Source organism: Zalophus californianus, chromosome 7, assembly GCF_009762305.2.
Source record: "Zalophus californianus isolate mZalCal1 chromosome 7, mZalCal1.pri.v2, whole genome shotgun sequence".
NCBI lineage: Eukaryota > Metazoa > Chordata > Mammalia > Carnivora > Otariidae > Zalophus > Zalophus californianus.
Genome location: NC_045601.1, coordinates 104,498,877 through 104,526,563, shown reverse-complemented (window position 1 = coordinate 104,526,563; position 27,687 = coordinate 104,498,877). Strand labels below are relative to the sequence as shown.

General features: G+C 41.6%; 1 protein-coding gene and 1 pseudogene across 2 annotated transcripts in view; one reads left to right on the top strand and one right to left on the bottom strand.

Moving 5' to 3' along the window:
• The window catches only part of RCAN2 (regulator of calcineurin 2), a 266,749-nt gene extending 244,858 nt beyond the window's left edge, over positions 1-21,891 (bottom strand). The window contains exon 1 of one of the 2 annotated variants that reach the window (XM_027601452.2): positions 21,663-21,891. The gene's annotated coding sequence lies outside the window, so the exon portion shown is untranslated. The remainder of the gene's footprint in view (positions 1-21,662) is intronic. The other variant, XM_027601453.2, reaches the window with a different exon arrangement.
• LOC113927956 lies at positions 3,952-6,294 on the top strand (annotated as a pseudogene).
• Positions 21,892-27,687: the final 5,796 nt, after the last annotated feature.

The following is a 27,687-nucleotide window of genomic DNA, read 5'->3' as shown; positions in this document are numbered from 1 at the left end:
AACATGAATTTTGGGGACCACGAGCAGAATGCCATGGACCGAATTGTGTTCCGCCCCCCCCCGGTTCATATATTGAAGCCTAACCCCCAATATGTGACTATATTTGTAGAAGCTCTTTAGAAGAAAATTAAAGTTAATTGAGGTCATAAGGATGAGGCCCTAATCTGATAGGACTGGTAACTTTATAAGAAGAGGAAGAGAAAGATTTCTCTCTTTCTCTCTCTTTCTCTCCACAAAGCCACAAAGAAGAGGTCACGGGAGGATACAGTGAGAAGGCAGCTGTCTGCACGCCAGGAAGAGAGCTCTCACCAAGAACAGAACCAGCCAGCACCTTAATCTTGGACTTCTCAGCCTCCAAAACTGTGAGAAATAAATTTCTATTGTTTAAGCCACTCAGTCTATGGTATTTTGCTTTGGCAGCCTGAGCTGACAAATACAGGAAGCGATGGTAGGTTTGAAAAGTAAGAAATGGGTGGAGATGGATAAGGTGGGAAATCAGTTTCCTGATTTTTTTTAAAATCTGAAACCTGAAACCTTTTTTTTAAAAAAAACCTCACAGAAGCAAAGGGAATGGGTTTCAAGAAGGGAAGAATGGTCAATGGCATTCATGCTACGTACAAGGGGAAGCTAAAGACTAAAAAGTAACCTTGGTTTCCAGATTACGGATTCCATGATCTTTAAAAGTTCAGCTACAAAAAAGAGGAATAAAGATAAATTGTACAAGATAAAGGAGTAGCTGGGAAAGGAAAACAGGCAGTAAAAGGTATAGAATTTTCTTTCCAGATACGATATGCCAAAGTCCCACTGTATCCTTAGGAGAAAGTCAAGGCTTATTTTTCTCTAGGTGAACGTATCTGTTTTATGGTATGAATGCCTTTTTTTTTTTTTTTTTTTTGTAAAGCAGTTCTTTCAGGCACTGGTGGGGATTTCCAAGGATTTGTTTAGGTGCTTTGTTCAATTGCTGACAAATACCAGATTAAAATGACTTTCCTGGGTGCCTGGGTGGCCCAGGCGTTAAGCGACTGCCTTCAGCTCAGGTCATGATCCCAGCGTCCTGGGATCGAGCCCCACATCAGGCTCCCTCCTCCACAGGAAGCCTGCTTCTCCCTCTGCCACTCCCCCTGCTTGTGTTCCCTCTCTTGCTGTGTCTCTCTCTCTGTCAAATAAATAAATAAAATCTTTAAAAAAAAATGACTTTCCTGTTTCTCTGCATAAGGATCTCCCAGAAGCTTTGGAAATGTATCCTCTTGGTCCAGGTAAATACCAGAAAATCCTTTATTTCATTGAAGTTGATGTTAAAGCAATTTTCAAAAAAATCTCCAGAAAGCCCTGACATGCATCGGTGTTGTTCAGGGTTGAGTAACATCAAAACCTGCCTAAGGATACTGTGCCCATTCTTGACTTGAGCATTTCCTCCTTGGCCTTGGCATCATTAACCCCCAACTAGTTTAGATAGAAAAAGTTCTTTTTTTCAGCTCTGCTCCACATTCCAACAGGAAGAGGCCCCACCTGACCATGGAAAGAACACAGTTTGGGCCCACATTTCACCCTCAGCAGCCAGCACATGTCCTAGAGGGAGGTCAGTAACCACCTGGTAGTAACTGGTCACCTGGAAATCAGGTTGGGTGTGAGGTCATTCTGCACATGACTGAGGACCCTTTTCTTAGGAGTCTATGGCTATTAGTTAAGGAGAAACCCTGTAATAGTTGCATGTTACCTTCTACTAATTCTACAGGAGCAAGCATGGACAGGATCATAGCAGCATCTCTTGGCCATTTTTCAAAACAAACAAACAAAACTCATTTGAGCATACTTCTGGTAGTTTAAAAGTCATTTTCTGCCCAGGCTAACTCCTTGACAGTAAATATCAGTGGCTTATTTTTAACTGCCAGCAGGCAGTGAATTGTTAAATCCATGGAGGTTGGGTGGGGGTGCTTTTTTTTTTTAAAGAAGATGAGAGAAGGTTGCTATTCCGGAATACCTTATTTCTCCAGGTCAATCTACTTGAAGGGAAGTTAAGGATGATTTTCAAGGCTTCACTTCTCTTCAAACAGGCAAAACAACTGGAATTCAGTCTTTATTTATTTCAACTTAATATTTAGTTTGCTATAATCACTTATCTCCCTCCACTCTGGTTAGTTTCTGAATTATGCAAAAAGAGTTGTTGAAATGCTATACTCTCCAGTGTCTGAGGATGACTGCTATTTCTGCTTTGGTGCAGAGCAGGATGGCTCTTTGATTCCATGAGCCAACACTGGGGGGGTCGAGTTATGTTTATTCATTCAACAAACAAATGTTGAGGGTCTACCAGACTCCTGATGAGCAAAACAAAGCAAAATGAACAACCAAGATCTGTGCTGTCAAAGCTTTCAGAGCCAAGTGATGTCATCAGTCACCAAAAGGGGTCTTCTTTCTCTTTTACCTTTCCAGTGTTAGTCTAACAGGTGTGCTGCTCATGGACTCCTTTTTAAAATTTGAAACGAAAGAAAAAATATGCAGATGGGCAAGGTGACACCATGAAGGAGTCAGGACTAGATAATGAGGAAGCACTGGTGGGTGATGCTGAAAATACTACTGTTTTTCATTTGTCATCCCCAAACCTATCTGATCCTCCATACAGCCTTATGAGACCACAGGGCAGATATTACAATGCTCATTTTACAGAGTAGAAAATGAGTGGTTAAATGACTTGCCCAATGTCTCACAGCTAGAACAGCAGAATCGGGACTAGAATGAAGATCTCCTGAATCTTAATATAATGAGAAAAAAAATTTAAAAAAAAATATATCTATATATACATATATATAGTTCATGCACGGCCATGTACATGGCATGCAACTAAAATAAATGATCCATAAAGCTTATGAAAGATTTCTTTTGATGATCAGGTAGAAAACAACACAGTGAATACTAGTAGTAACATAATTACAATGCTATCAACAGTCACCTAATCAATCCAAAACTTTCCAATAATATTTCATGAGGGCTTCTAATATGCAAGGCACTCACGCATAGTAGACACAATGGTGAGTCATCAAACACAGAAGCGACCCTCATAGGTTGTAAGGTTCCTGGAGGCGGCCAGGTCCTTTGGCTTGAGCTCCCTACCCTACCTTGGTTCTGCACTCAGTACATCTGTATTGAGCGATGGGTGCAGGCCTCTGTGCCACTGAAGTCATGAAAGTAGTAAACAGCAAGAAAGCAAATGAAAGCCTTGGCTACAGTTAGTGCTCAGTAGCGTCTCTCCTTCCAGAGAGTCCTCCTTTCTCCCCTCTACAACTCTAGAACTTAATGTTGCAAGAACTCTACGGATTCCTAATAGCTTACTTACTAGCATAAAAAGTCAAAAATGGGGATGCAGGGGCAAAAATTCTGATCCTTTTCAGGATAAAATTACTGGTGAGCTCTTTAAGGCTCAATTCATAAAAACAGTAAAATTGAGTCCATGACATTTTGTGTAATTTTGTATAAAAGCGAGTGTCAAATAGTGTTAAAACCACAGCTGCTGGAGCACTACTGCTTGGCTTTGAATCCCAGCTGAGCCACTGATCAGCTGTGTGACTTTGGGGACGTTAGTTAACTTCCTTAGGCCTCAATGTCTTCATCGGTCCAAAACGGATAGAGATATTGTAATGATCAAAGTCATGTTACAGGTAAAAGTCTTAACACCTTGCACATAATAAAAGCTAGACAAGTGTTACCTAGTAATATAAATATTATCTACTGAAAAGAGATGCAAGGCATAAAAATAAGGTAAAGTTAATGATTCTTACAAAATCAGTGCTATCCTTTTCTCCCCAAGGTCAGTTGAGGACTTGGCTGGGATTTAGGATCCATCCATCTTGCCATCTTTACAATGAAAGTACCCTTGCAGAAGGCAGTGCAGTTAAAAATAACATTGAAGAAAGGAATGGCCACAGCTCCTACCATTTAATGGCTAACTCTAAACACATGGAAATATTTGCTGAGCTTTTCGTTCAAGCTCTTCCCAATGACGTCCTGGAAAGCTACCGAATACCTTTATCATTAGAGATGACCAAAGTAAGAATTTCCATAGCCCCTGCCTAAGAAGAGCCCTGCATTTCAAGATGAGCATTTAGAAAAAATAATAACAGATGGCCATTCTCATTAATGAAATGCAAGTTCTAAGGACGCTATAATAATCTGTTCAAAGACGAGAATATATAAAGGATGAAAGAGTTGGCAGGAACTTTGGTTGTGAATTTGTCCAACCCCTTAATGGTATAAACTAGAAATCCAAGGCCAAAGTGGTAAGGGAAGGCCCCATCTCTCGTAGGGATATCACAGCCCACCCAGGACAAAAGCCCAGCTCTTCTGATTTCCCTGCTCTGCACCTCGCAATGTTGTCTCTGTACCATGCAGGCTGTCGGGATAGTCACAGATGGTGGTAATAGTAGTCACATATACTGATTGGGCACTTCAAGGTGTTTGACGCTTTTCTACACATTTTACTAAAATAGGGAAATCTTATTAAAATTTTACATAAGAGAAGGCCAATAAATTGAATACAGAAACAAACAAAAAAAATGCCCTCTCTTTTAAAGGCTCTCCAAAGCTCCCCAAGGTTGGCATTGCTCTCATGCCAGATTTATTTCCCAGCTTTCCAGACCTCAGCCCACAAGCCATGCTGCTTGCCCACGTGCTATAAAACCGACCTCTCCTCTCTTGGCATCACAACTCGCTGGCCTCTGTTCCAGGGCTCCAAAATTCTTACCGGGGATTCATCGGAAGCAATACTAAAGAGCTAAGGATAAACACACTGTCACATATTCTCTCCTCTCTGAGTGTCTGCGTTTAACAGGGCTTTCCTTTTCTTTACCCAAAAAAGCAACGAATGTAGTAATTTTGGACAGAATGAAAGACCTTTCAAACCTTTTGAATCAAGCCTTTTAAATCTCAATACACTGTCATTATCTTCCCTGCTTAGGTGGGGCTGGTACTACTTCTTAGCTGGCATTCACAAATTTTCATGGTGGTGCTGAGAAAGTGATTATAAACCGCGGGTGATGGGCACACACCACTGTCAGTTATTGGAGTCAGGACAAAGAGTAACAAAGAATATAAAGGCGCATTGATTGATAGGGCTGGTCAGTGGAGAACCACAGCAAGGGAGAATTTCTTCTAGGGTCAGACTTTAACCTTCCCAGATGCGGTTGACAGGTTGAAAGGAAATGTCAATGCCTCACCCCTAAAGGTCAGACCCCTGGTGGGTGGAGGAGCATTGTTTTGGAAGTTTTCACCATGGAGTGCAGAGGAATTCAGTTTGCTCAGATCTGAAAAATGTACAGACCGCTTTTTTTAGGAACAGAAATGTATACTGCCTCTGTCCCAATTTTGACTTAAACCATTCTTATTGTGACAATACTTAAATATGTCCAAACAGAAAATAAGTTCTTAGGTTTCAATTCCTCTGAAACCATCACACTCCAACTAAATAGTCTAACCAAATACAAAGGAAATTTTTTTTATTTTCTTTTTTTTAAAGATTTTATTTATTTGACAGAGAGAGAGAGACAGCGAGAGAGGGAACACAAGCAGGGGGAGTGGGAGAGGGAGAAGCAGGCTCCCCACTGAGCAGGGAGCCCCGACGCGGGGCTCAATCCCAGGACCCTGGGATCATGACCTGAGCCCAAGGCAGACGCTTAACAAGGAAAAATTTTTTTTAATCCAATTTAGAGCTGCCATCTTGCGTCCCCGCGTGTATGCACCTAATCTCAGCTGGTCCTCCTGAGACCCCCTGAGCGCCAACCCTGTTCTCCCCGCACGGTCCCATTTCCGCTCCAACAAGATGAAAGAAACTATCATGAACCAGGAGAAACTCGCCAAACTGCAAGCACAAGTGCGCATTGGCGGGAAAGGAACTGCTCGCCGAAAGAAGGAGGTGGTTCATAGAGCGGCTACAGCAGATGATAAAAAACTTCAGTTCTCCTTAGAGAAGTTAGGGGTAAACAATATCTCTGGTACTGAAGAAGTGAATATGTTCACAAACCAAGGACCAGTGATCCATTTTAACAACCCCAAAGTTCAGGCATCACTGGCAGCGAACACTTTCACCATTACAGGCCATGCTGGGACAAAGCAGCTGACAGAAATGCTACCCAGTATCTTAAACCAACTTGGTGCAGACAATCTGACTAGTTTAAGAAGACTGGCTGAAGCTCTGCCCAGTCTGTGGACGGAAAAGCACCACTTGCTACCGGAGAGGATGATGATGATTAAGTTCCAGATCTTGTGGAGAATTTTGATGAAGCTTCCAAGAATGAAGCAAACTGAATTGAGTCAACTTCTGAAGAACATAAAACTTGAAGAAGTTACTGGGAGCTGCTATTTTATATTATGACTGCTTTTTAAAATTTTGTTCATGGATCTGATAAAATCTAGATCTCTAATATTTTTAAGCCCAAGCCCCTTGGACACTGCAGCTCTTTTCAGTTTTTGCTTATTATACACAATTCATTCTTTGCAGCTAATTAAGCTGAAGAAGCCTGGGAATAAAGTTTGAAACAAGGTTAATAAAAAAATAAATAAATAAAAATAAAAATCCTATTTAAATGAACAACATTGATGTGATATTCAGGTGATGCTGTTTTGCTAAAATAACCCTCCACTCTCACTGTGACTCATACTAAGAACGGCAACATGGATGTTCTGGAGTTCTGAATGCTCCCACCGCCCACATTGAAGTAGGCCTCTCTTCCCTCATGTTGCAGGCCATTCCCCGCAAAACTAACTAGTGCTCCACACCATCACGTGCCTTCACGTGCGGCAAATGACAGAAGCCCATGTCCATTCCTATAAGCCCACAGCAACAAAAGTAGTATGGGCACCAATGTGACTGGACACAAAAACATAAATTCAGGCACCAAAATCACATGGCACTATTATTCATTAATAGATGGTCATCTGGATGACCCAGAATAGGCTAATATCCTTTTGGATTATCAGTGAAGTAAAAAAGCCCGCAAAGTTTAAATGTCCCCACGCATCAGTCCTATGCCCCTCGCCCAGGAACGCCTCCACAAGCCTCACTGTGACAGGGAGTGATGGGCGGCAGAGGCCGAAGGGCCCCTGGTGAAGCCTGGCGCCACCACGTGTTTACCTGCAAGCCTTAGGCAAGGTACTCTACTTCCCTGAGCCTCAGTCCCCGCATCTAAATGAATAGGGATAAAAATAGAGCCTAGCTCAGCGGGCTGTGAAGAGACGACATGTGTGGTAACATGTGGAAAGTGCTTAGCCCGATGCCTGCTGCTTAACAGGGACTCAATAGCCACAATTATTTCTGTTTAGTCACACATCCCAGCCTCACTAAAAAAAAGCGGCGGGGGGGGGGGGGGGCACAGAATACACTGTCTTACCACAACAGAAGCATTTCAAAATAATCTGAGTTTGAGACAGAAGCCTTTAGGATGTCTCCCTGCGGGAGGTCCAGACACCCCACGGGCCATCCCTGGGCTGTGGAATGGAAGGGGGACGCGACAGCAGACCCCCTTCTGAGACAAGGCCTTTTGACACACCAAGTAAAAGCAGACACACTTATCTTCGGAGTTCCTTATTTTTACAGTTAGCAATTATGTGAGGAGAACAAAGGCTTTCAAGACACTGGAAGGTGGTGGAATCATTATTCTTGTGCTTCTGAATTATTTAGGATGGATTTAATGACCGGTTCATTTTACCACTGACTGAGTGCCCCCCGAAGGCCGGCCGTGGTGAGGAGTACAGCGGGGGTCACAGCACCAAGGAGGAGAGGCAGCTCATCCTCAGGGCACTTAGTGTCCAGAGGAGGTGTAGGTAAACAAGTAAGCTTCAAATCTACGGACTCTAACCTCACTAAAGACAAGAATTCTGCCCTACTAGCTTTCATACCCCAGTGGCTAACACAGACCTGGTGCATAATAGGTGTGCGTGAATGAATGAATGAATATATGAGTGAATGAGATATAAAGATTAGCCCATGTATGTGCCATAAATACAGGTTCAAAAAAAAAAAGGAGTGGCTCTTTAGAGGGCTCAGGGCTTGGTGAAATCTAGAAAAGAGGGAACTTGAAGGAAGACCAGAATTTTAAGAAGCAGAAACAGGAGAATGTCCACCTATAATTTTATACCGTTTGCAATGTGCTCTAAATTAGTTCTCATTAGTAAAACGGTTCTTATCCTAATTATTACTATGTGTAGCCTTTCTATAACATTCTGTATCTGCAAATTGTACGCAACCGCTTCTTTGTTATTTAAGGACTTTTGATTTATTTATAAACAACTTAGTGGTTCACTATTTATTAGAATAGGAAATTGAACAAATATCTGGTCTCTAGCAGCCCTGTCTCAATGATTATTATTGGTCTCCTGGGGTTCACTAATAAGTAGCCATAAAAGAGTGAATTTGTAATTAGGAAAGGAATGTGCATATCTGGCAGCGCTCACATTGACATGATTGACAGCAGGCAAGACTGACAGAAGCTCTGCAACATACGAGGAATAACCTCATAATGGTATTAGTATATTAAAAATAAGCCACCACCAATCCTAGGATAAGAAAAGAGGTGTATGAATGCCTTAAGCAATGAGTAGGATACTATAAAGACTGCATACAAGTATCTCAAGGGGCACCTGGGTGGCTCAGTAGGTTAACTGTCTGCCTTCTGCTCAGGTCATGATCCCAGGGTCCAGCCCAGGGTTGGGCTCCCTGCTCAGCAGGGAGTCTGCTTCTCCCTCTCCCTCTGCCCCTCCCCAAGGCTCATTCTCTCTCTCCTCTCTCTCTCTCAAATAAATAAATCTTTAAAAAAAACCCCAAATATCTCAATAGTAGGAACCCAAAAGCAAAAAGAGACATAATTTTGGAAAATCACTAAAAGGACTGGCCTGATCAAAAAAGAGTAATTAAAACTGAACAAAAAAACATCTGGCAAGGAAAACAACTGTCTCAGGAAGGATCTGTCACCACACTAGATAATGACCCATTTCTACTAGATGTTCTTAAATTTAGATGATTTCAAATGACTACAAGTTTCTCTTTTTTTTACATTAAAAAAAATATCCTTTAGGGGCACCTGGGTGGCTCAGTTGGTTAAGCGACTGCCTTCAGCTCAGGTCACGATCCTGGAGTCCCGGGATCGAGTCCCGCGTCGGGCTCCCTGCTCGCAGGGAGTCTGCTTCTCCCTCTGACCCTCCCCCATCTCATGCTCTCTCTCTCTCTCTCTCTTTCTCTCTCTCTCATTCTCTCTCAAATAAATAAAATCTTAAAAAAATATATCCTTTAGCTAAGTGTTTATATTCTACCGTCAGAAGATCATTTTTTTTTTTTGCAGGAAGAAGATTATCTGTATCTTTACTTGTTTATCCAGTCTTTTAGAAGGACGAAGTATTATTTTTAGCTTTTCAAAGCCTTAGGATCACTGAGATGAGGGGCCCTGAGAAGAAAAATGGGGGTGACAGATTCTAAAGGGAAAGTCTCTGAACAAAGTCAAAGGGAGGACTGTCATGATCTAGAATCAGCCTTCTAGAAATAGAATAACTCAAAGAGAGCTCATGGTCGATGGGGGGCGGGGCAGAATGGGTGCTATTGGGATCTCTTGGGAAATCCACCACATCAGGCTGGCAGAAACACTGGAAACAGCCCCCAAACACCAGTCAGTGAATGTCTCTAATCTCTATTATTCTTTGGATCTTCTTTCCTTAATGATATGTCCTTGAAATTTACACTGTCATAAAAATACCTCGGATTGGTTTTCATGAATATCCATTAACCTACTTCTAATTTTGTTCAGATAAAATCACCCTCTCATAGTATCACACCTTGGCTTGAGTTGTAAGACAGTAGCCAGGTACGGCTGTGAGAGTATCGTGACAGCTGGGCTAAGACGAAGAGGTTCTTTCTCTCTCTCTTTTTAAGATTTTATTTATTTATTTGACAGAGAGAGACACAGCGAGAGCAGGAACACAAGCAGGGGGAGTGGGAGAGGGAGAAGCAGGCTTCCCACCGAGCAGGGAGCCCGATGCGGGGCTCGATCCCAGGACCCTGGGATCATGACCTGAGCAGAAGGCAGATGCTTAACGACTGAGCCCCCCAGGCGTCCTGTGAGGAAGAGGTTCTATTCAAGGTGAGAAGAAACACTGAAGGCCTGGTATACAACTGGGCCTTCTCACCAAGACAAGAGCCTTTGCCAAAAGTGGAGTCCTACTTAAATGTGAGATTTTTAAAAAGCAATTTTAAAGAATAAAACTAGAAGCCTCATGAGGAACCACAACATTTGGAGATTTCCACACTCGGAGACCCTGAAGGCCATTTCAGGAATAAGAGGGTCATTCCTATAGCACCTGCCTTGCAGCCTCCCGGGAGCTGCTTAGGTTAATAAAAAGAAGCATGAAAAAAGCAGAGCACCAATCAGGCAAAACCACACAGCTGGGTTTTCCCACAGGACCACTGTGGACTGTCCCATGTCCCATGTAAGCTATTAATAATGTCACTAATACACAACTGAGCCTATGTAGAGCCAGGCTAAGTTTCTTAATGTCCTCAGTTTCTGGTTTAATGGTCTGAACAGTTTTCACACAGCCTGAAGGAAGTCTTGAATCAGAGTAACTTGCATCTAGGGGAGGCGAGGCGAGCTGTCCAGGTTTACCATTTATCTCACCTCTACCAGGAGACCACCTTTCCAAATCGGTCCACACACAGGTGGGGGCCGTGCCAACCTCCCTGGCCCTCCAGAAGGACACCAGCCCTCCCAGTGCAGCTGCAGACCAGAACGAGGAATCCCCTCTCCCCACGCATGAGATCCCAGGAGGCAGAACCCAAGCCGACATCCAAGATGTGAGCCAAGAATCCCCTTGGGGTCCCCATGAACTGTGGCCCTCAGACGCAAGGTCAGAAGGTACGCCTTGAAAATCTGACCGAGTAAGTATTTCAATACAGAGCTTCACCTAAATGTCACCTTGTCAAATTTTGAGGTTTAATGCTGAACAACAGCTGTGTGTGGCACAGAAATCACTGAGAGACAGAAAAATAAGAAAATAAAGGATACCAAATAAACACATTTATGATAGATCAGTTGCTGAATATCTTGCCTGACCAAAATTTAATCTTTTTATAAACGGCTGCCCGTACATCATAAAAGAGCAAATGAATATCATTAATGCAACACAGCAGGAAAAAATTAACATAGTCATGAATTAATACTTTGCTTTCACTTGTCTTGTCAAAGCTGGGACTTTGCTCTTGAGCATCCAAATTTTTGTCTGAACTACCATTAATTCATCTGAATTTACCATCCTCTATTTCAAAATTCATATGATACCTATAATCAAATAAATAATTTCTTTCTGGACAAATTATTAAACCTCAAGAGATACGTATAAATTAGACTTTGATTTGTCCTGATGAGACCCCCATTACTAGACTTTTATCTTTAATGGCTACAGAAGTCAAAATAAAAAATAAATTATATTCATTTAGCCTGTCTTGCAGAAAATTTCATGGGGGGAAAATGATACAAATTGGCTGTTTATTTCAATAAATTGGTCAATATAGCCAACATGGTTGATGACAGCCTAATAGTGAATGCAGAGACTTTTGGTGAAAGACTAATCTGATTAATCATCAAGTTAAAATTCTAGAATGATAACCATGTAAGTGATTTTTAAGAAGATTCCAATGGAAAATCCTAGCTATTTATACAAAATAGTTTACTCTGCATTGTGTTCCACTTCCTGGAAGGTGAAAAAGACATGCTTGTCTGAAGCTTGCCCCAAAGGCCCTGCCAACAGTGGTAGGGAACCAGTAAACCCAACTCAAGCGAATAAGGATGCAAACCTGCTGTGCCTATTTTTCAGGATTTAAAGGCAAACTGAACCAATTCTCCCGTAAGCAGAGGTTGCTTATTCTACTTAGTTTAAGTCAGCTTTAGTAACTCAAGAGGCTGCAATGACAGTTGCCAGGGTTCCGGCCCCCACACGGCCCAGGGCATCATATGCCAAGCCCCTGATAATAGAACCACAGGGAGAAAAGTGAATCCACTATCATCAACTCTCTTACAAACCCTCATCATGCATGTAAAATCTACCAGATCCCTTCGCCCACACATTCTCAACTCCCACAAAAAAAGCCCAACCTCCCTGAAGTAATTGTTAAGTAGGCACATTTCCAGAGTAAAGGTTATCTCTGGAAAGCACTAATACCAACCATCCCTCACTTCCACCAAAAAAGTGCCTGTAAGCAGGACAGAGGTGAGACCTACATTTTAACGCACTGCTTGTGGGGCTGTTAATTGCTACAACCTCCTGGAAAAACAATTAAATGCAACATCAACATGCAGAGAAAGCCTTAAGAAGGTCCATCTGTTTGAGTTAAAGTAATTTGATAATTTGGTTAATTGGGAATCATCTAAATGCTCAAAAATAGGGGGGAAGGTAAATGAATTTGGTAAAATCATACAAGGGAATGCTATACAGATACTGAAAACGATGTTCACAAAGATTGTCGACTTTACATGAAAAGTTATTTAAAATGTTTGGTGAAATGCACAGAATGTAAAATTCTATACACAGAGTACGATCCCAATTCTACGTTGGGAATGCATATAAAAAGCCTGAAAGGACATACAACAAAATGTTAGTAGTAATTATCATTTGCTCATAGTAATACACGTGATTTTAATTTTCTCTTTTTAAACTCTTCTGTTTTAATTTTATAGAAAGCACCTACGTCCAAGAAAAAGAAACCATTAAAAAATCAGGCCAGAGGGTCTCTTGTTTTCCTGCCAAGGAGACAGATCTCAGCAGACACTGGGGGAATATTTCTAGCCTTCCTGAGCAGATTCTATGTCCCACCTGTCTCTCGCACTTAAGCCCTGGTGATGATTTCTTATACTCCACATCATGCCTATGCCTTTCTCGACCTTGGCTTTGACTTTCAGCCTTCTCTGTTTATACTAAAACACCCCTCTGGCAGTTACCTCTTGTCTGTAAATCTTGTTCTCCACCCCCCCTTCACCAGCAGGACCCACTTCTACTGCCTGGTCAGCCTCCTCCTGGCCCTGTCTGGTCAAGTCTTGGTATAGATAACAAGTTACCCTTGAAAAAAACAGGCATCATAAACAAACTACCAAAAAACAGGGCCAGGAAATACAGTTTTCGTAATGCATTCTATAAAAGCATTTTATACACAGTGGCCCTCCCTCCCCAACTACCCCAGGCCCAACTATAACCGATCTCTTGGGAGGTCCCCACCGTGGCAATCATCCTTAACATCCATGCAGGGCTCTGCATTTTTCAGTGCACATTCACAGACTCACAGCATTTCATCCTCATGACTCTGTACGGTGGGAAGATCAAGTATTCTTTTCCTAATTTTGTACAGCTAAGGAAACTGCGATTCAGAGAATGGGCTCTGAGTGGCTTGCTCCCCCCCCCCCCCCCCCCCGCCACACCCCGCCCCGATCGTCAGGGTGTGTCCATCTGTAAATAGTGAGGATAACACCCGCATGGTGGAGTTGTTGTAAGGATTAAATGAGATAACATATGCAGGGTGCTGAGCGCAGTGTCTGGAACAAGGGCAGCATTCAACAAATACCAGCTCCTATAACTGTTAGGTCAATGAGAAGCTCAAGGTTACATAGCTGGGAAGTGACAGCGCCAGGATGAGAATGCAGGCCTTTTCATGCCAAGTCCACACTTTTTCTACTTTGTCCCCAATACCGTAAGAGGAGTATTAGGGCATGGCTCATGCCCTCAAAGAACTTGTAATATTTTGTAGGAGGCCTATCTCAAGTACATGTAATACAGCAGTTATTCCCACAAAGAGCTAAGGCAACTGGAATAAAAACTAGGATACAGCTCTCAAATCATGCAATTCTTTGGTCCAACAGCAACTGTTAACTGTTACGCTATCTTCTTATGCACACATTCCAAAGCACAGGAAACCCAAGTTCCATCCCCGTGTCAAAGTGAGTTGTGTAGGCAGAAATCAGATGTGAAAATAAGTCCCTTTTCCATACTAATAATAGAAAATCTTTTCTGTGGGCATTCTGAACTTCAGGAAGTTTGAGCTATTTTTGGAAACTTTTCTCTAGCTTCCGGAAAGTACCATTCATGATGGTACACTTTAAGGAACTTGAAAAACAGCTTCGGTTGAGTGCAAGGCTGCTTCTTAAAAAAGGCTTCAACTCGATTAATTAACTTACAACATATGACACGTGGCGGCTGACAACACAAGGACAGGGAACATGTTAAAGACAAAGGCAACATGCGCACAAACACAGAGTAGGAAGTTCATAAGAAAACTCTGTCGACATTTATTTGATGCCATAGTAATAATCCCGTAATAATGGGATCCAGGATTGCCAACCCTAGGCATACTATTTCTTTAACGGTAACCTTCGCCTATTTATGATATGACAAAAGGGGAGCCTAAAACTTTGTTATGGAATGTTGAAGCTTCTTTACATGGAAGAGGGTAATCTACTAATGGATACTTTGAGATTCACATCTTGGAAGGTTTTTAACGCACCGCGGGTTTTTATATCCCCAATATCTACTACTTTCTAAGACAGAGAAATGATGCTCGTTAAGGGGTGGCCCTGAGCCAACCTATGAAGTAGAAGGTTTTCTTAAGAAACGCTCTACCTCCTTTTGTCTGTTCTGCTGGGAGGGAGGGGTTAGGACTCCCGTTGGCTGAGGCACTCCGGTATGCAGTGCCTACTTTATGTTATCTGTGTCACTCCTTACTGCAGCCATGCAACATGTACATTAATCATCCCAATTATTCAGAGATGAGGAAACTGAGTCCCATAGAAGCTGAGTGACCCATCTAAGAGAAACTGATCAGTGACTATGGAACGGTCTTCCACATAGGGGCTCATTCAGGTTTCCCCTCACTGAACTGGGCTCCCCCAACATCAGACACCCCTCTTAGTACCTGCACTATAGACTAGTTCACATCACACTGTTGAGGACAGGCCATCATTTGAGTTAGTCTTCTTCATTTTTTAAATTTTGTAAGATTTATTCATTTATTTTGGAGGGGCACGAGAGGGGTAGGGGCAAAGAGAGAGAAAGGGAAAGAGCCTCAAGCAGGCTCCATGCCCGGCACTGTTGGTGGAAAATGGTATGGAGTTTCCTCAAAACATTAAAAATAGAATCATATGATTCAGGAATTCCACTACTGGGTATTTACCCAAAGAAAACAAAAACACTAATTCAAAAGGATATATGCACCCCTGTGTTTACTGCAGCATTATTTACAATAGTCAAGATAGGGAAGCAGCCCAAGTGTCCATCCATAGACGAAATGATAAAGAAGAGGTGGTATATATATATATATATATATATATATATATATATATACAATGTATATATATATATATACATTGTATATATATACAATGCCATAGTAATAATCCCGTAATAATGGGATCCAGGATTGCCAACCCTAGGCATACTATTTCTTTAACGGTAGTTAAATATATATATATATACAATGTGTGTATATATATATATATATATATACAATGGAGTATTACTCAGCCATAAAAAAGAATGAGATCATGCCATTTTCAACAACATGGATGTATCTAAAGGGTATTAAGCTAAGTGAAATATGTCAGTCAGAGAAAGAGAAATACCATATGATTTCACTCGTATGTGGAATTTAAGAAACAAAACAAAACAAAAAGACAAAAATCACTCTTAAATACAGAGAACAAACATGGCTGCCAGAGGGGTGGTGGGTGGGGGGATGGGTGAAATAGATAAAGGGGATTAAATTAAGAGTACACTTAGCCACGAGCACTGAGTAATGTATAGAACCATTGAATCATTATATTAAGAAGGAGGAGAAGAAAAAGAAGAGGCAGTGGTAACAGTAGTAGCAGTCGTATTCCTGTTCTAAAAGTGAGCAGGCACCTGGGTGGCTTAGTCAGTTGGGCATCTGACTCTGGATTTCAGCTCAGGTCGTGATCTCAGGGTGGTGAGATTGAGCCCCTTGACGGGGTCTACGCTGTGTGTGGAATGTGCTTAAGATTCTCTTTCCCTCTCCATCCACCCCTCCCCCCTCGCGCTTTCTCTCTCAAAAAAAAAATTAAAATAAGAATAAACTAAAAGTGACCAGGCAGGCATGATTTTAACCTAAATCAGTGGCTCTAATGTAAAATTTGAGACATGGTGGCAGGACTTCAAAATGTCAAGACTCTAGAGATCATCTAGTCAACCTCTTCTCCCATTAATGTACAGATTTAAAACAACCAACACCTAAGAAGGGCTGTGACTTGGCATAGGTCACACAACAAATCAGGTGTAGAGCCCAGAATAGAGCCAGGACTTCTGACTCAGGGCTGTTCTCTTTTACAGCATTAGCCACAAATATTCAAACATAGGGTAAAAAACACATTCCAGACTCATAGGACTTATTCCAATGGTATTAATTCACACTGGTGATTCAGAGTGCTGGTCAGGCCTCTTACTGTGTGGCCTAGATAAGGTACTCTCTCTTTGCCTTGGGTTTCTTATCAATTATATGAGAATAACAATAGCGGCTGCCTCATTCGGTTATCGTGTGGGTCAAATGTGATAATTCATGGGGCTCTAACTTCTTTGTGCTCAGCATAAACAATGAATGAATGTTATATTATTATTATCATTAAAATTATTTTTACTCTTACTACTAGTCTAGTTCAGATAATTGACAGCTCATACTTTCACCTTTGGGGAAGGAGGTAGAAACAACTTCCTGCTATCAAATTCATCTCCATCTTCTCTAAAGGCAGGCCTAACAGTCTCGGGAATGAAGGTGAGATGAGTAGGTTAGCACCAGAAATAAAGAAATTACCTTTGAAAACAAAATTGCCTACGGAGCATTTTCGTTTGATGTTGAAAGTCAAAATTCCCCATCTTTCTCAAACCTACCTTCTCATTAACTTCCCTTTTCCCTCAGTTTTATTGAGATATAACTAATATATAATATTATATTTATTTTAGGTGTATATCATAATGATTTGGTGTTTGTATATATTGCAAAGTGACTGCCACAATAAGTTTAGTAAACATCCATCACCTCACTTAGTTACACATTTTTTTCCTTATGATGACAACTTTTTTAAGATCTACTCTCTAGGCAACTTTCAAATATACAGTACAGGATTATTAACTATAATCACCATGCTATACATTACATCCCCAGGGCTTATTTATCTTATAACCGGAAGTTTGTACCTTTTGACCCCTTTCTCCCATTTTGTCCACTTCCCATCCCCCACTCTCTGGCAACCACAAATCTCTTCCCTGTATCTATGAGCTTGGTTCCTTCAAATTCCACATATAAATGAGATCATGCAATACTTATCTTTCTCTGTCTGACTTATTCATTTAGCATAATGCCCTCAAGGTCCATCCATGTTGTTGCAAATGACAGGATTTTCTTCTTCTTATGGCTGATTAATATTCTATTCTATTCTATTCCATATATATCCATTCATTCATCTGTGGACACTGGGGTTGCTTCCATGTCTTGGCTATTGTAAATAATGCTGCAGTGAACATGCGGTGCAGATATTTTCTCAAGACAGTGATTTTGTTTCCTCCTGATAAATTTCCATAAGTGGGGTTGCTGGATCATGTAATAGTTCTACTTTTAATTCATTTAAGAACTTCCATGCTGTTCTCCATAATGGCCACACCAATTTATAGTCCCACCAACAGTGCACAGGGATTCCCTTTTTCCCACATCCCTGCTAACAGTTACCTCTTGTTTTTTTGTTTTGTTTTGTTTTGTTTTGGTAATAGTCATTCTAATAAGTGTCAGGTGATATTTCATTGTGGTTTTGATTTCCACTTCCCTGATGGTTAGTGATGTTGAGCAATTCTCTACGTACTTATTGGCCATGTGCCTGTGTTCTTTGAAAAAAAAATATGTGTATTCAGATCCTCTGTCCATTTTTTAATTGGATTGTTTAGGGGTTTTTCTGCTATTGAATTATATGGGTTCTTTATATACTTTGGATATTAACCCTTTTCAGATAAATGATTTACAAATAGTTTATCCTACTCCATCGGTTGCCTTTTCATTTTGTTAATGGTTTTCTTTGTTTTGAAGACGTTTTAGTTTGATGTAGTCCCATTTATTTTTGCTTTTGTTTTCACTGCTTTTGTTGACAAATCCAAGAAATCATTGCCAAAACCAATGTAAAGGACATTACCCCCTATGTTTTCTTATAGAAATTTCATGGCTTCAAATCTTACATTCAAGACTTTCATCCGTTTTGAATTAATTTTTGTGTATGGTATAAGACAGTGGTCCAGTTTTAGTCTTTTGCATATGGCTGTCCAGTTTTCCCAACACCATTATTGAAGAAACTATCCTTTCCTCATTGTATATTCTTGGCTCCTTCATCATAAAATAATTGACCATATATTTGTGGGTTTATTTTGGAGATGTCTATTCTGTTCCCCTGATTTATGTATGTGTTTTTATGCCATGTTGTTTTGGTTACCATAATTTTGTAACATAGTTTAAAATCAGAAAGTGTGATGCCTCCTGCTTGTTCTTCTTTCTTGAGATTGCTTTGACTATTGGGGTCTTTGTGGTTCCATACAAATTTTAGGATTGTTTGTTCTATTTCTGTGAAAAAGCCATTGGCATTTTGATAGGGATTGCACTGAATCTGTAGATTGCTTTGAGTAGTATGGACATTCTAACAGTAAGAATTCTTCCAACCCATGAGCATGGAATATCTCTCCATTTATTTGTGTCTTCTTCAATTTCTTTCATCAATGTCATAGTTTTCAGTGTACAAGTCTTTCATCTCCTTGAGCAAATTTATTCCTAGGTATTTTTTCTTGTTGGTTTAACTATAAATGGGATTGTTTCTTTACTTTCCCTTTCTGATAGTTCATTATTAGTGTATGGAAATGAAACTTATTTTTGTATATTGATTTTATATTCTGCAACTTTACTGAATTTGTTTATTAGTTCTAACAGTTTTTTAGTGGAGTCTTTAGAGTTTTATATATATATATATATATATATATATATATATATATATCTCATCTGCAAATAGAGACAGTTTTACTTCTTCCTTGCTTATTTGCTGCCTTTCAATTTATTTATTTTTCTGGCCTAATTGCTCTGTATTTAAGACTTCCAGAACTATGTGGCAAGAGTGAGCATCCCTGTTTTGTTCCTGATCTTAGAGGAAAATATTTCAGTTAAAATTCCCCATCTTTCTCAAACCTAATCTTTCTCACTTAATTCCTAACTCAGTTAAAAACCTGACCATCCATCTAGACATCAACTCCTTACACACACTTACCCACTTGGTGACCTAGCGCCTCTGATTTTCCCTCTGAAATGGCTCTCTGAGGATCTCTCTTCTCTTTCTCTATTCTACCTGGTTCAGGCACAACTAATTTTATCTATTTATTTATTTTTGCTTGGATCACTCCAGTAGTCTAAAATCTCAGCTCCTTCCCCTTTTGCAACACCACCTACTTACCACCTCCAAAGTCACTTGTGCAAAATACAAATTAGATAAAATCATTTCTCTCATAAATGCTGTATAATTTCTCCTCTTCAGCAGGGTATATTCACATCCCAGGCTCACTGAAACACCCCCCCCAACAACTCTCTGCCACCCCCTCACTTCAGAGCACCCAGATGTTCTTTCAACACAAACTTTCCTTCCATGTGGAACACCTACCTAGCCCCTTCTCTAGAAAATTGCAACTGCCTACTGGAGTGTAGTCCAAACATGAACTTCTCTGCAAGCTCTTTCAGATTCCCTCCACCCTTCTTCTCTGGGCTTCCAATGAACTTGCTCCTATCTCCACTAACCATTCACCACAATGATCACTATCACTTATTTTCTTATCCTTCTTTTCTGCTAGATTGATTCCTGAAAGGCATGGGCCTCATTCTTTTATCCACTGCCACAGGACCTACATAACACACAGTACATGCGTAACAAAGAATTGCTGAATAAACCAAGTGGATGGTACCCAAAGTAAAAGGAATAAAAAAAAACGAGACCTCAGTGACTATCAAAGCTGATCTCAATTAAAGCTCATTTCTGTAATATATATAACAAACGATTATGTAAATACTTTTCAGAAGAGTGTGATAAGAACTTGCAAATGGCGAATCTCTCAAGTTCCCACTTAGGCTTCTTAAATGTTCATCAATGGAGAGAGAGCAGCACCACATCCTCCCAGATTTAGTTGGGTTCTGCAGGACCTGCACACACCAGACATTCTGAAAGCTCCTGCAATCCTGTAGCTTTATCTGAGGACACTTTTCCCCTCACAAAATTCTTTGGACTGGACTTGGGTAGTAGGTGCTCAATAAATGCTGATTTGATTTGCAGTGGATTTGAAAGCAAAGTGCAACTCACATTGTAGACTAACTCAATGCAATGACTGATTATACTTAAGATAATAGCTCTAAGGCTATAGAAAATCAATGGCTAGACTGAGAAGCAGCCAAATGCTTACTCCCCTGCCTTGTTCCACAGTCAGTGCTGACCTGCTTCTTGATCCTTTCCAGCTTCTGAAATTTTCTGATTTGACTGTTTCCCCAGAATGGAGGGGGGCCAGTTAGCAAGTGTTGCCCTGTACTTGTGATATATTTGCCCTGTGTTTTGATGTTGATGTAATATGTGAGAAAGTTGAGTGGCATTTTTTAAAAATGTCCTACTTTTTCTAAAGCCTACCCTCTGTGTGACAGGTTAAGCGGGATTCTAGCTGAAGTAAGGAAGAAGTATGGACTGGAACGTTGTAGCATTTTTTTCACCTTCATTTGTGGGACTGTATGTTAAAGGGAGCCCAGAAACTTTTGTTTTTACTAAAAAAAAGAAAAAAAAACCTCAGGTAGGGAACTCTAAATTAGATGTCCATTGAACACTTGAAATATGCACTCTGCTGTAATTCATTCTGGGATAAGAAAAAGACAGTACCTTGGAGAATAAATCATTAACTAAAAGTCAAACTGAGACACCCTGGAAACCAGTGAGGCTAGGCGGCCGGGATTTGCCAGTTCCCTCTGGTGACTTCTAGAGCGAAGCATCCCACAGGCAGACAAACTCGGCACATTGCACTCCCTTCTATTTCACTTTTCAAACTTGAAGTTATTTTTAGATGACCCATGCCCGCTAATCCCAGGCAGGACAATTCCCAGCCCGCTGTGCCTCAAAGTACCTTCCTCGTCCCCGGCACTTCTTTGTAAGCACTGGGAAAGGAGTTTCTCCGTTTTCTTCCTTTTTTCACAGAGTGTAGTCCACCTGCCCTTTCCCTCTCTCCAAACCTCAGTCCCGGGGGCCACAGGCGTCATCCTCGCTTGTTCTACTTACGCACCTGCTGCTACTGGAAAGGCGAACCTTTGAGGCACTAGGAATGGGGCAGGGGCTCTCTGAGACCCGCGCCCTCTAGAGGGGGGGTCAAGGCAGACCTCTGTCCCCCATCCCCACCCCCCCAGGCCGCCGCGGGGGCTGACAGCTGGAGCAGACCACCCTCCGCCCCTCCGCCGCTGCCTCCCCCCTGCCCGGCCCCGGAACCACGCCGCGCTCGCCCGCCCCCTGCCGCGTCCTCCGGCACGGCCGGGGCGCAGCGCGCAGCCCCGACAGGACTGGGCGCAGGGGCAAGCGGGCCAGCGCGGTTACATAACCGACCTGCTGGGCGTCCGCGATGCGCCGGCAGAGGCTGAGGCGGCGGCTCGGGCGTCCGCGGGGCCGGCTACTGCGGGCGCGGCGCTGCCTGCTCACCTGCCCGCCGGTGCGAGCGCGTGGGGGCGGGCGCGTTGCCCGCGGGCCTGGGCGTGGGGCCGTGCGCGGCGCGCCCCGCCTCCCGGTCTCGAGGTCCTTGTGTCCCCCGCTCTCGGCCTCCCGCCCGCTCCTCCCCGCAAACCTCGGCCGCCGTCAGCCGGGACAAAGCGGCTCCGGGGAGGGGCCGAGCCGGCGGCTCTCGCAGGAGCCAGCGGAGATGGGCGCGCCCCCAGCTCCGACTCATCGGGCCAACCTCCAATCAGACCCCAGGAAACCGAAAGCCCCTGTGTGGCCTCCTCTCCTCCCCTCCCCGCCTGACCCGGCGCCCTTCCCGAGCCCGCACCCGCTCCGCTCCCCGGGCTCCCACCCTGCCCTCAGCCTCCCCCCGCCACACCCCGCTTTCCCCTTGGGGTGCCCAGGAAGCGGAGAAGCCCCTCTGGACCCCTAGCGCAGATGCCAGTCCTCAGGAGTCCCGGCCCCAGCGGGGAGGGGCTCCCCGGAGTTACCGCCGGGTTGGGGGGCCTCCTGGGGTGTCGGAGTGGGCAGGGATTGTGAAGCTAGGGATGACTGGGCAACGACAGTCCAGAAGAAACTGCCGGAGAAGCAAACTGTGGGTGGGGAGTTATGGAAGAGAGACTTTCCTTACACGCAGACTGAGCCCCCGACTCTGGTCGAGGAAAGGTCGGGAAGCGCCTGGACGGCCCTTGGGGCGTCTGCGGGGGGGTGGGTGCGGCGCCCTCTGGCTGGAGACCTGCGTCCGCCCCCGCCCTCCCCCCCCCACCCTCCCGCCCCACGCGCTGAAGGTGCCCTGCGCGGGCTCCTTGGCTTTGCCAGGATTCGCAGCCACCAGACCTGGGGACAGAGGGCTTCAAGGACTCCTATTGTGTGAGAGCCGGTGACAAGTGGGAGGCTGCTATCATACAGTAAACGGTTGAATGTGAAGCAGATTCTAGGCTAGATCTGTTTGCTCAACAAACTTACCGTCTGCTTTACAAAATAAAGCAATTCAGAGCCGGAGGAAGCCTGTGGCTCATGGGTGACAAGGGCTGATGGCAGGAGAAAGTCAATACTGTACAACACCAGAATAGGGAAAGTGGGGAAAGTTGAAGAAAGAGGGGCCGGGTGGGGGTAGGAGTGCGGACCAACTCGAAGAGGGAATAAATAATATTTAAATCAGTTCTGTGTTCTTTTATCTTTCTCATTGCTATATAAATAGGCCTCTTTCTTTTTGCTTTTTATGTCTTTCTGTTTCCTGATAACAATATTAAAATTGCACTGAAGCCGTGGATAAGCTTCACAATTATTCTTCCTTCACCCACACACCACCTTGTGTTTTCCAAGGTTGATGTAAAATTTCATCTTAAACAAAACCAAGAAACAACAAAAACATAAAGGTAAACCTTAGCTCTTCACTCTGATTAATCTGCACTAATATAAATAAAGACAGAATTTCAGAGTTGAAAATGGCCTTAGACTCCTACTCTTCCAAACTTCTGGATGCATAAATTCATAAATATTCACTGATTTCGATGAATTACAATTTTGAATAGAATTCTCTGGTGCCTGGGGTGCCTGGGTGGCTCAGTCAGTTAAACAAAGGACTCTTGGATTTCCTCTCAGGTCATGATCTCAGGCTCCTGGGATGGAGCCCTGTGTGGGCTTCAAGCTCAGCTGGGAGTCTGCTTCTCTCCCACTCTCTCAGCCCCACCCCAGGCCCCTTCATGCTCTCTCTCTCCCTCTCTAAAATGGATGAATGAATCTTTAAAAGAAGAAGAAGAAGAAAAAAAAAGAAACATCTGAAAAGGCATTCATATACTGAGCCCAATCTTACCTTCCTGGGATTTTCACTCACTGGGTCTATTCACTTTTTGAAGCCATGGAGACAGAGTCCAACTCCTTTTCCAACTGACTGTGTTTCAAATATGTAAAGATAGTCAACATGTCTCACTCACTCCAAGACCCTCCTGTGAAAACATCCTTAATCCTTTAGACAAAATCTCACTTGCAGTAAGTAATTCCTAGAATCATCACCAACCTGAAGACTGATCTTAATAGCATCTATTTTGTAAATATATATTTACTAAGAAAATTTTCTGGTGATGAAAGTAATATGTTTATTGCAGAAACTCTGAAAAACGTAAGATTCAATGTGAAGATTAATACATGTAACATTCAATTTATCTTAGCTATTATAAAAAATGAACATGGTCATTTTCCTCCCACTGAGATACAGTATTCTTTTTGTTTGTTTCAAATTTTAATTTAAATTCTAGTTAGTTAACATATTGGTTTCAGGAGTAGAATTGAGTGGTTCATCACTTACATACAATACTCAGTGCTCATCACAAGAGCCCTCCTTAATATGCATCAGCCATCTAGCCCCTCCCCCACCCACCGCCCTCCGTCAACCCCCAGTTTGTTCTCTATCCTTAAGAGTCTTTCGTGGTTTGTTTCCCTATCTCTCTCTTTTTTCCCCCTCCCATATGTTCATCTGTTCTGTTTCTTAAATTCCACATATAAGTGAAATCATATGGTATTTGTCTTTCTTTGACTGACTTATTTCACGTAGCATAATACACTCTAGCTCCATCCATATCGTTGCAAATGGCAAGATTTCATTCTTTTTGATGGCTGAGTAATAGTCTATCGAATACATACACCATATCTTCTTTATCCATTCATCAGTTGATGGACATTTAGGCTCTTTCCATAGTTTGACTATTGTTGAAATGCTACTATAGATATCCGGGTGCATGTACCCCTTTGAAGTTGTATTTCTGTATCCTTTGGATAAATACCTAGTAGTGCAATTGCTAGGTCATAGGGTAGTTCTATTTTTAACTTTCTGAGGCACCTCCCTACTGTTTTCCAGAGTGGCTGCACCCGTTTACATTACCACCAACAGTGCAAGAGGGTATTCTTATTTTTTGATAGACTTTATTTTTTAAAGTTTAAGGTTCATCACAAATTGAGTGGAAGTTATGGATATATCCCATATACTCCCTGCACCCACAAAGTCATAGCCTCCCTCATTATCAATATTCTCCACCAAATTGGTACATTTCTTACAATTGATGAACTTCCTTTGACACATCAGTTTCAACCATGTAGTTGATACTATAATTTACATTAGGGTTCACTTTTGGTGTTGTACATTCTTTGAGTTTTAGCAAGTGTATGACATATCCCCCATTATAGTCATATGCAGGAGAGTCTCACTGCTCTCAAAATCCTCTGTGTTCCTACTAACCTCTGAGAACCACTGATGTTTTAACTGTCTCTATAAGTTTTGCCTTTTCCAGAATGTCATAGAGTAGAACTTATACAGTGTGTAGCCTTTTCAGATTGACTTCTTTCTTTTTTTAAAGAAAAAAGATATAATATGCATTTATGTGTTTTCATGGTTTGAGAACACATTTCTTTTTAGCGCTGAGTAATAGTCCATATTCTAGATGTGTCACAGTTTCTTTATCCATTCACCTACTGAAGGACAGCCTGAGTGCTTCCAATTTTTAGCAATTATGAATAAAGCTGCTATAAACATCTGTGTGCAGGGTTTTATACAAACATAAATTTTCAGCCTATTTGGGTAAACACTAAGGAGTGCAGTTGCTGGATCATACTGTAAAACTATGCTATGTAAGAAAACACGGAACTGTTTTCCAAAGTGGCTGCACCAGTTTGCATCACCACCAGAAATGAGTGAAATTATCCTGTTGCTCCACATCTTCACCAGCATTTGTCATTGTCGGTGTTTTAGAATTTCACCATTGTTATAGGTGTGTAACGGAATCTTACCATTGTTTTAATTTACAGTTCCCTAATGATGTTGAACATTTTTCATATGCTTATTTGCCAATTCTATATTTTCTTTGCTGAGATGCCTGTTCAGATTTTTTGCCCATTTCTTAATTGGGTTGTTCACTTTCTTGTTGTTCTTATTGTTTCTTGTTGTTATTGTTTTAAAAATTCTCTTATAGTTTGAATAACAGTTATTTATCAGATATGTATTTTGTAAATAATTTCTCCAACTCTGTGACTGGATTTCTCATACTCTTAACAGTGTCTTTTACCGAAAAAATGTTTTTAATTTTATTGAGTTCCAGCTCATCAGTGATTTATTTCATGGATTGTGCCCTTAGTGTTTTATCTAAAAAGTCTTCATAATGCCCAAAGTCATCTGGATTTTGTCCAATTTTGTCTCCTAGGAGTTTTATATTTTGTGGCATTTTATATTTAGGTATATAATACATTTTGAGTTAATTTATATGAAGGATGTAAGGTCTGTGTCTGTGTGTATAACATATTTTTTTCATATGTGGATGTCCAGTTGTTCCAGCACTATTTCTTGAAAAGACTATCTTTTCTCCATTGTATTGCTTTTTCTCCTTTGTCAAACACCAGTTAACTATATTTATGTGGCTCTATTTAGGGACTCTCTATTCTGTTCTATTGATCTATTGATCTATTCTTTCAAGAATATCATACTCTCTTAATCCCTGTAGATTTATAGTGCGTCTTGAAGTCTGGTTGAATCAGTCCTCTGATTTTGTTCTTCTTTAATATTGTGTTAGCTATTCCAGATCTTTTGCCTCTCCATATAAACTTTTGAATCAGTTTGTCAATACCTACAAAATAATTTGCCAGAATTTTGATTGAGAGTACATTGAATCTGTAGGTCAAGTTGGGAAGAACTGACATCTTGACCACATTGAGTCTTCTTATCCATGCACATGGACTATCTCTCCATTTGTCTAGTTTTTCTTGGATTTCTTTTATCAGAGTTCTGTAGCTTTACCCATATATGTCATATATATATATATATATATATATATATATATATATATATATATATAGAAAATTTATACCTAAATATTTCACTGGAGGATACTGATGTAAGTGGTATTGTGTTTTTAATTTCACATTCCATTCATTCATTGTTGGTATATGGTCTAGAGACTTTATATGGGAGGAAACAAAAGAACACACAAATTCCCTCAAAGAAATAAAGTCAAGATGATGGACTCTGATTCTAATAGCTCAAGGAATCTCTGGTGTCAATGTCCTCCAGTCAAAGACCACCATAAACACACCTATTGTTAAACAAGCTGAATTTATGCTCACTGTAATAAAGAAGAATGTACTCCATGGAGATAATGTGGCATGGCATTAAGAGAACATTAGACTTACCATAGGATTTGACTTGTCTTAAGTGATTTTGGAGAGGGTTTGAGGAAGCAATGCTTTGCTCTACATTGGATGCTCTTAGAAAGGAGGAATACTAATTTGCTTGCATAAATATTAAAAAATCTTATCTATAAGGCAGGAGAAATGAAGTAAGTCTACAGCTATACTTGGCAAAGGAAAGACTCTTCTTATTAGCCAGGATAGTGGAATGTTTGATCATTTTTTTCTAGTTTGGATACATTTTTGTTTCTGTTTATATGTGGTTGCAGAAGCTCTTGCTGTTGTCTTGATGCCTCATGGTCCTAGGATATTTTGAGAAACTGTTTGTATTCAAGAGGAGAACACCAAGGCGAAGCTGATCATGCCTGACAGATCATAGCTGTTCAGGCCACTTTTCTCTTTCTCACTAGTGACATATCATCACTGTGACAGATAAACTCTCTCTCACCTTGGCAATCTCATGTAACTTACCAGTCCATCAATAATCCCTAATAATAATCAATAATACCTACTACCTAATGTCCACCACGCTTTCTACAAGTAAAAAATAAACAAAAGTAATATGTGTGCTTTCACAGGGATTTTGAAAGAGAAATGAATAAGTATAAGTCTCCCAAGACAACTAGAGAAAAACAAAAGATTGGGCAGTGGACCTTTCAAGAGCCACACTAACCCTGTAGAGGATGATCTGTGGCCTTGTTAACTTTACTATAACATGGGAGAGACAGCGGGGCCGGGGCAGCAG